The sequence below is a fragment of the Bidens hawaiensis genome, unplaced genomic scaffold (genome assembly GCF_021521415.1).
Source record: "Bidens hawaiensis isolate Kalapana, Puna unplaced genomic scaffold, B.hawaiensis_p1.1 tig00005823_1, whole genome shotgun sequence".
NCBI lineage: Eukaryota > Viridiplantae > Streptophyta > Magnoliopsida > Asterales > Asteraceae > Bidens > Bidens hawaiensis.
Genome location: NW_027491384.1, coordinates 575,765 through 582,354, shown reverse-complemented (window position 1 = coordinate 582,354; position 6,590 = coordinate 575,765). Strand labels below are relative to the sequence as shown.

Genomic DNA, 6,590 nt, shown 5'->3' with positions numbered 1-6,590 from the left:
GGAGGTTTTGGTTTATGTTCAGCTTCAGACGTTTCTACTTATGCGTTTGTGGCCTCGAGGGCGAAATCTTGGGAATTACAAGACCACATTCTTCGAGGTTGTGGTATTTATGGGTTTGACTCCGATTATGGGAGTGCGATAGATCGGTTGCACATTTCACTTCCCGATTTTGACATTATCGGTTTCTCTAATAAAGACACCGCCCCCCTAAAGCCCAACATGCTTTGGCGAGTGCCCTTTATAGTGGAATCATCAAGAGTTTGGAAATGAAGTTTGATTTATCCCCTCATCAAAAAGCGGTGTTTGAGTGTCTTCGGGCTCAAGATTTCTTAAGTGTTCTCCCTATTGAAGGATTGGGCCAATATATGTCAGCTTTGGAGTACCGGGCCATCCTGAAGTATCGGTTAATGATCCCTTTGTTTCCGGTAGATGAGCCGTGCCTGGTTTGCCGTAAGGTTTGTTTGGATTCTTTTGGCGAGCATGCGGTTCACTGCAAAGAGTTGCCTGGGTTTAAGTACAGGCATGATTTGGTGAGGGATGTTCTATGCGATGTTCTTAAACGAGCCGGAATTTCGGCTAAAAAGGAAGCCCCCGTAAACTTTCTTACGGATCCTCAAGAAGGAAGATCTACATTACGACCGGCCGATATACTTGTTTTTGGGTGGGTAGGGGGAAAACACGCTTGTGTCGACCTCACAGGAGTGTCCCCTCTTGTTGGAATTAGGGACACTGGATTTGTAACAGGCCAGACAGCATTGAAGGCGGCATCGGGCAAGGTTGCTAAACACGAGAGAGCTTGTTTGGAGAATCAACACGTGTTTATCCCCTTCGCCTTTGACACTTTTGGTTTCTTAGCTCCGGATGCCGTGGACCTTTTGAATAGGGTTCAGAAAGTTGTGTATTGTAACGTATCAGCTCATAAGAATCAAAACTTTGTTTTTAGTCGGATTGGGTTTGCTATCCAAAAGGGGGTTGCGGCACAGCTTGTTACCCACTTACCTGCCACTTCATTGTAAATCGTTTGGATGTTTCTATGAAATATAAAAGGAGCCAATTATGGAGGTTGAGAGAGAAAGAATTGTAATTGTAAAACATAATAATAAAGATACCATGAGATGTTCTTACCTTACCTTTGGTATTTCACATTTACTTGTAACCCAAAAACACCATCTGCAACATATCACATGTATACAAAATAAAAGGTACTAATAATTACAAATGACCACCAACATTTTGTAACGCCCCTCTATTACTCACATGTCCTATCTAGCTTCATCCATGTTCAACTGAGAAAATACTTGGCTTTCGCTCATATAATTCATGGCCCGGCTATGACCATTCACGTCGGAGTCATCGTCGATAGTATTAGACGGCAAGCGATGGATCATCGACATTGACAACTGCAACGACGTGTTCATTGTGCTATCTTCGTACGGCTCTTTCTCCACAAACATTTGTTGAAGCTTCAACGCATATTCCAAGTCCCATAGCACATCAGTCATGCTCGGTCTCTCATCTCCGGTGTTTTTCAAACACCTCTCGACCGTCTCCAAAAACTTTCTTAAAGAATTCGGGTTTATTGTACCTACAAGATATGGATCCATTATTGCCTCCACCTTCCCGTCCTGTATATGTTTGATCCCCCAGTCGGCCAAATTTGCTTCCTTTTGAGGAAGCGTGTTATCCAGTGCTTGCCTAGCGCAAAGTACTTCAAGTAACACTACTCCAAAAGAGTAAACGTCTGATTTTTGTGTCAGTTTCATGCAGCTAATGTATTCAGGATCCAAATACCCAAAACTGCCTTTGATATACGAAATCTCGGTTTCATCAACATTATCTAACCTCGATATCCCAAAATCGGCCACTTTTGCAACGTACTTTTCGTTAAGCAAAATGTTTGTCGACTTGACATCTCGGTGGATTATTCCTTCATCTGACCCCGTGTGAAGGTAATGTAACCCTCGAGTCGCGCTAATGCAAATCTCGAGTCTCTGTTTCCATGAGAGCTTCGGGTGCGCTTTGTTCTCATATAAGTGATCTTGAAGTGTCCCCTTCTCCATAAACTCATACACGAGAATCATCTCGAACCTCTCGTCGCAATACCCTATCAATGTAACAAGATGACGGTGTCTTATTTTCGACAACACCAAAATTTCTGTCACGAACTCAGGTCGACCCTGCCCGTGTCCTTTTTCGCCCCGTTTCACTGCAACTACCATACCATCAGGAAGAGTTCCTTTATACACCTTCCCGAACCCGCCTCTTCCGATCAACAACTTCTCGTCGAAACCATTCGTTGCGTGCAAGATATCGGCAAAGGGAAACCGAAGGCTAAGATTCAAATTAGGTATCGGTGACGGGTGATTAATAGTAAAGTCCATATTTATGCTCGTGTACGAACTCCGACCGTAAGAAGGCACCACGTTAGATTCCGGTTTTGCCCCAACCACCGGCTTCGCCCTGCCACATCTCGACCCGATGAAAAAACCAACCAACAACACCAACACAAAAGCCACACCTCCAAGAACACATCCAACCACAATAAACATATTCTTACTCTTCTTCCCACTGCCTCCATGATCAACCACACCCGAATTTGACACTAACTCCATGATCTCGAGCCCGTTCAAGAACGGGGCTAGATTCGCACCATCAACCGCACCAATACTAATATTCACCAACTCCGAATCACCCGAACTCACCACAAAATCATTATAAAACGGAACTTGAACGTTGTTCATTTTTGCGGGTTGAATCGTCTTCTTGTACTGGCTGTAGACGAACAGATTAAAGCCTGCATCAACGGGGACCGAGCTATTAATGTCACAAAAATGAGCTCGAACAAGGTATATGGTGCTGTTATTAACCCCAAAATTCCATGTTATATTAACCGAAGAGTCTATCAGTTGCTTCGCGGTTTTATAAACATCATCCGGAGCATCGAATCGGGTAGAACCCTCAATACTATACTCCAGCTTGCCCGAGACTGATATGTTTCTTGCTGGTTCACTCCTGAATATGTAACCATCATCCGGTATCCAGTTTCTTCTTAAAGTGTCACGTTCTGTATCAATATTATCTCCACCAACATTAATCCTATAAACTGGGATGAATGCATACGCTGATGATAAATCATTCATATCAGCATCAGCACCCGCAGGTGAAACACGCTGTACACTCACACCATGCCGAAACAGTTCAGGCGGTGTTGTGAAAGCTTCAATGGCGGACACGAAAGCCGGAGAGGAATCACTGGCGGGTGTGAATTCAATTTGGAAATTCTTTACTAATCCAATTGGGATAATGAAGTCCTTAATAACTAAAGTGTTTCCCACGGTAAAATCGGATAACAAGGGAAACCCCGAAGCCGAAACATCAAACTTGGAAGACGATAACTCGAATGAATTATAAACAAAAGGGTAAAAGTGAAGTCGTACCATCACAAAAGTGTTGTTTTCATCTGCCTGGAGGTTGTAAGACGCCTTCTGAGTGAAAACTCTTGATGTTTTGTAGATATCCAGCATGTTGGAAGCCGGGTTGTTCGCGGTGAGGCCACCGGAGACCGAGAAGGAACTCGGGCTGTCATCGTCTCCTATGAACGTCTTGCCGGTGTAAGTGACAGAAGATTTTGATCCGCAGCTGATGAAGTGGTGGTCAGGTAAGGAGTACTGTGACTGGGTAACGAAGAGATGAGAGAAGAGGATGATGAGAATGAAAGAAAGGGTGGAGTCCATTGATGGAATGGAGGTGATGAGTTGTTACTGGTTTGAATTGGATAATTATTTATTGGTTTAAGTGGAGGAAGAAGACAATGTGGGACAGGAGTTGACGAAGACTCGGAAGATTAGCAGTGTCTAGTGGTTCTAAATGGATTATTGACTTGTTCTTTGTGTTTTTGATACGAGACATTAGATATTTGAAATATTATCATTTTTCATTGGAAAATTGAATTTTAGTAATTCCAATTAAATGTTATTGGCTGATATTAATTTTAAATGAGTTTATACTCACTGATGGTCCTAAATTTAAAAAAACAGTGTGCTGGCACATTTAGAAACATTGTGCCACTTTTTATTTCCTGTCGTTTGACTTATGGCAGGGAGAGCCGCAACATAAGAGACTTCCGGGACTGGATCATGAGTTGGAGTATCCGGGTTTGGAGAGTAGTTGATACCATCATCATCATATTTGTTTTCTTTGTCATCTTCCACGACTTCTTGAACCGGAGACTCAGTACCTGCAATCGCATCAACATTAAGAATAGAGGAGTCTCAGCCTCCAAAGTTGCATCCGCATCCCTTACTTTCTGTGTCTGATCAGTAGATTGGGACTCCAATATGGGCATCTCAGATTGTGAAGCAGATTGATCAACTGCTCCGCTTCCACCACCAGCACCACCATTACCATTGCCACCATCATTTCCATCACGCGGCTCATCAAAACTGTTATGTGGATCATCATCCTCATTATCGTCCTCATCATCTTCCTTATCTGATTCATCATCCTCATTATCTAAATCATCATTATCAGAATTGAACCATGATCATCATTACCTTAGTCACAGTTGCTCCAATAGCTAGAGCAACTATAGTAATGGCGTGTGTGACAGTAGTACTTGCACTAACAATCGTACTAACTACAACCGCATCACTACCAATAACAGTGACTCCAACACCACTTCCACTAGAACCATCACCACCAACTACAACACCACTACCACCAGTATCATCTTTGCGACCGATAGTATGCGCATCTGTAACAAGCTCGGCTAAGGCAGATTGTCGTTTTCTTGTTTCCTCCTCATCATCATTATTAGAGTCTGTCAATGTTCTGAACACTTCTAGTCGGCTTTTAAGATATTCTATTTCTTCATCAGTCAGCTTCATGATCTCAAGATCAGCAAGGTATCTGTTCACAGGGGCTTCATTGAACTCAACTTCATTAATCTGAGCTCTCAGCCCGCAACTCCACATTTTCACCAATAAATGTTCCAACATTTCGTGAGGAAGTTAAATCCCCTTCCAAGAACCCAATCCTTGACTCCAGACGTTCGCATTCCATCAACGTCCTATCAACACCCGACTCCATTATTCAAGTTATCTACACCCAACCACAATTCATTCCTCAAGTTGTTTGTAAGATTGGAGGAAGACGCAAGTCAGTTTCAAGGTAAGAAACCTTTGATTCAAGTATGATCACCTCATCATGGCATTGAGCATTGAGGAAAGACACACTTGTTATCAACTGCTGCTGACATGTGATTTGGTTCTCCAAGTTTTCTTTCCACAATCTCTGGCTCTCAATCAGGGAACGCTCAAACTCCCTGTCCTGCTCCAACTTAACAACTCTGGCAGCCAGAGTGTCTTTTTCTTTCACAACTTTCTCATTTGTTGCATGTTGATCCTTTACAAACTTGATCATAAGATGTTCCCGTTTCACCCTTTTTTTGTTTGATACATCAAGAGCCTGAACCTATCAAGGATAGGATCCCTAAACACTAGAGACTTCTTTGATTTTCCACTGGACAAGGGTATCACTGATATGACAAGCCTTTTAGTGGTTGCGTGAGGTGTGATGAAGAAGCAAGGTTGAATGGTTGTTTGAGTGGCATTGTTATCGTATGGGTAGATAGAGATGTGGTTAGGGCTAAAGGCAGGCTGATGGGTTCGGTTGTGGTAGTTTGTGTGTGGGTTGGAGAGATAAAGGTGGATGCCTAAAAAGATGTGGCTTTGATTGGAGATGTGAATTGGTAGGTTGGTGAGATAAAACTTGATGATGTCCTAGGTGGTGAGAGACTTTGGTGTATGGGTGAGGTATGGACTGGTTCGGTTTCAGGTTCGTCAGATGAGGTGTGAAGGTTCTCAAAGATAGACGGTAAAGTTTCGTGTTGTCTTGATGGATATGTCTCGGGTGGTGTGATGGGTTCATCTAAAAGTCTCCTAGTGGTTTATTTAGTCTTGGTCTTGGTTTTAGTTTTAGTCTTGGCTAGGAGTTATTTCCTTTTTTGTGCGGCTAAGGTGCGGGGTAAGGTTGTTGGTGAGATAAGGTGACAGTTTGTTTGTGTGGTTTGTGGTGGAGGTGTGGTTAATTGGGTTGGCTGTATGGTGGTGGTCTGTGTCATAATGAACGAAGGAAATGTTACCTTTAACGTAGGCACTTTTGAGGAAGTGGGCTTCTGGAAGTCCCCAACCTTCTTCAAACGATTTAAGGGTTGCTCGGGTTCTTCTTCTTCCTCGACTGGCAATGAAGAACTCCCGGCAGAAGGCTTGCTTGGAGCCTTCCTTTTCTTGTTCTAGATCCTTTTCGTTATGTGTCCACCCTCAACGTCATTGTCAATGTCATTAGCCTCATAATCAGGCTCATCATCATCATCACCATCAGCACCACTATCTTCATCACCTTCAACCTCTTCCACAGCCTCTTCCTCAAGCTCAGTTGCAGCAAACTGTCCAAACTTCGTACCTAGACTTTCTTCCTGATACACATACCCACTTCTTCCTTAAAAACGGCCTGTTTGACTAAAATAAACAAACAATAAAACAAAAGAAAATTTAAAACTGCCAAGTATAAACCAATCGAATCGAGTTGGA

General features: G+C 42.9%; 1 pseudogene; it reads right to left on the bottom strand.

Moving 5' to 3' along the window:
• Positions 1-1,131: 1,131 nt before the first annotated feature.
• Positions 1,132-3,838, bottom strand: LOC143630788 (putative receptor-like protein kinase At2g23200 pseudogene; annotated as a pseudogene).
• Between the last annotated feature and the right edge of the window lie 2,752 nt (positions 3,839-6,590).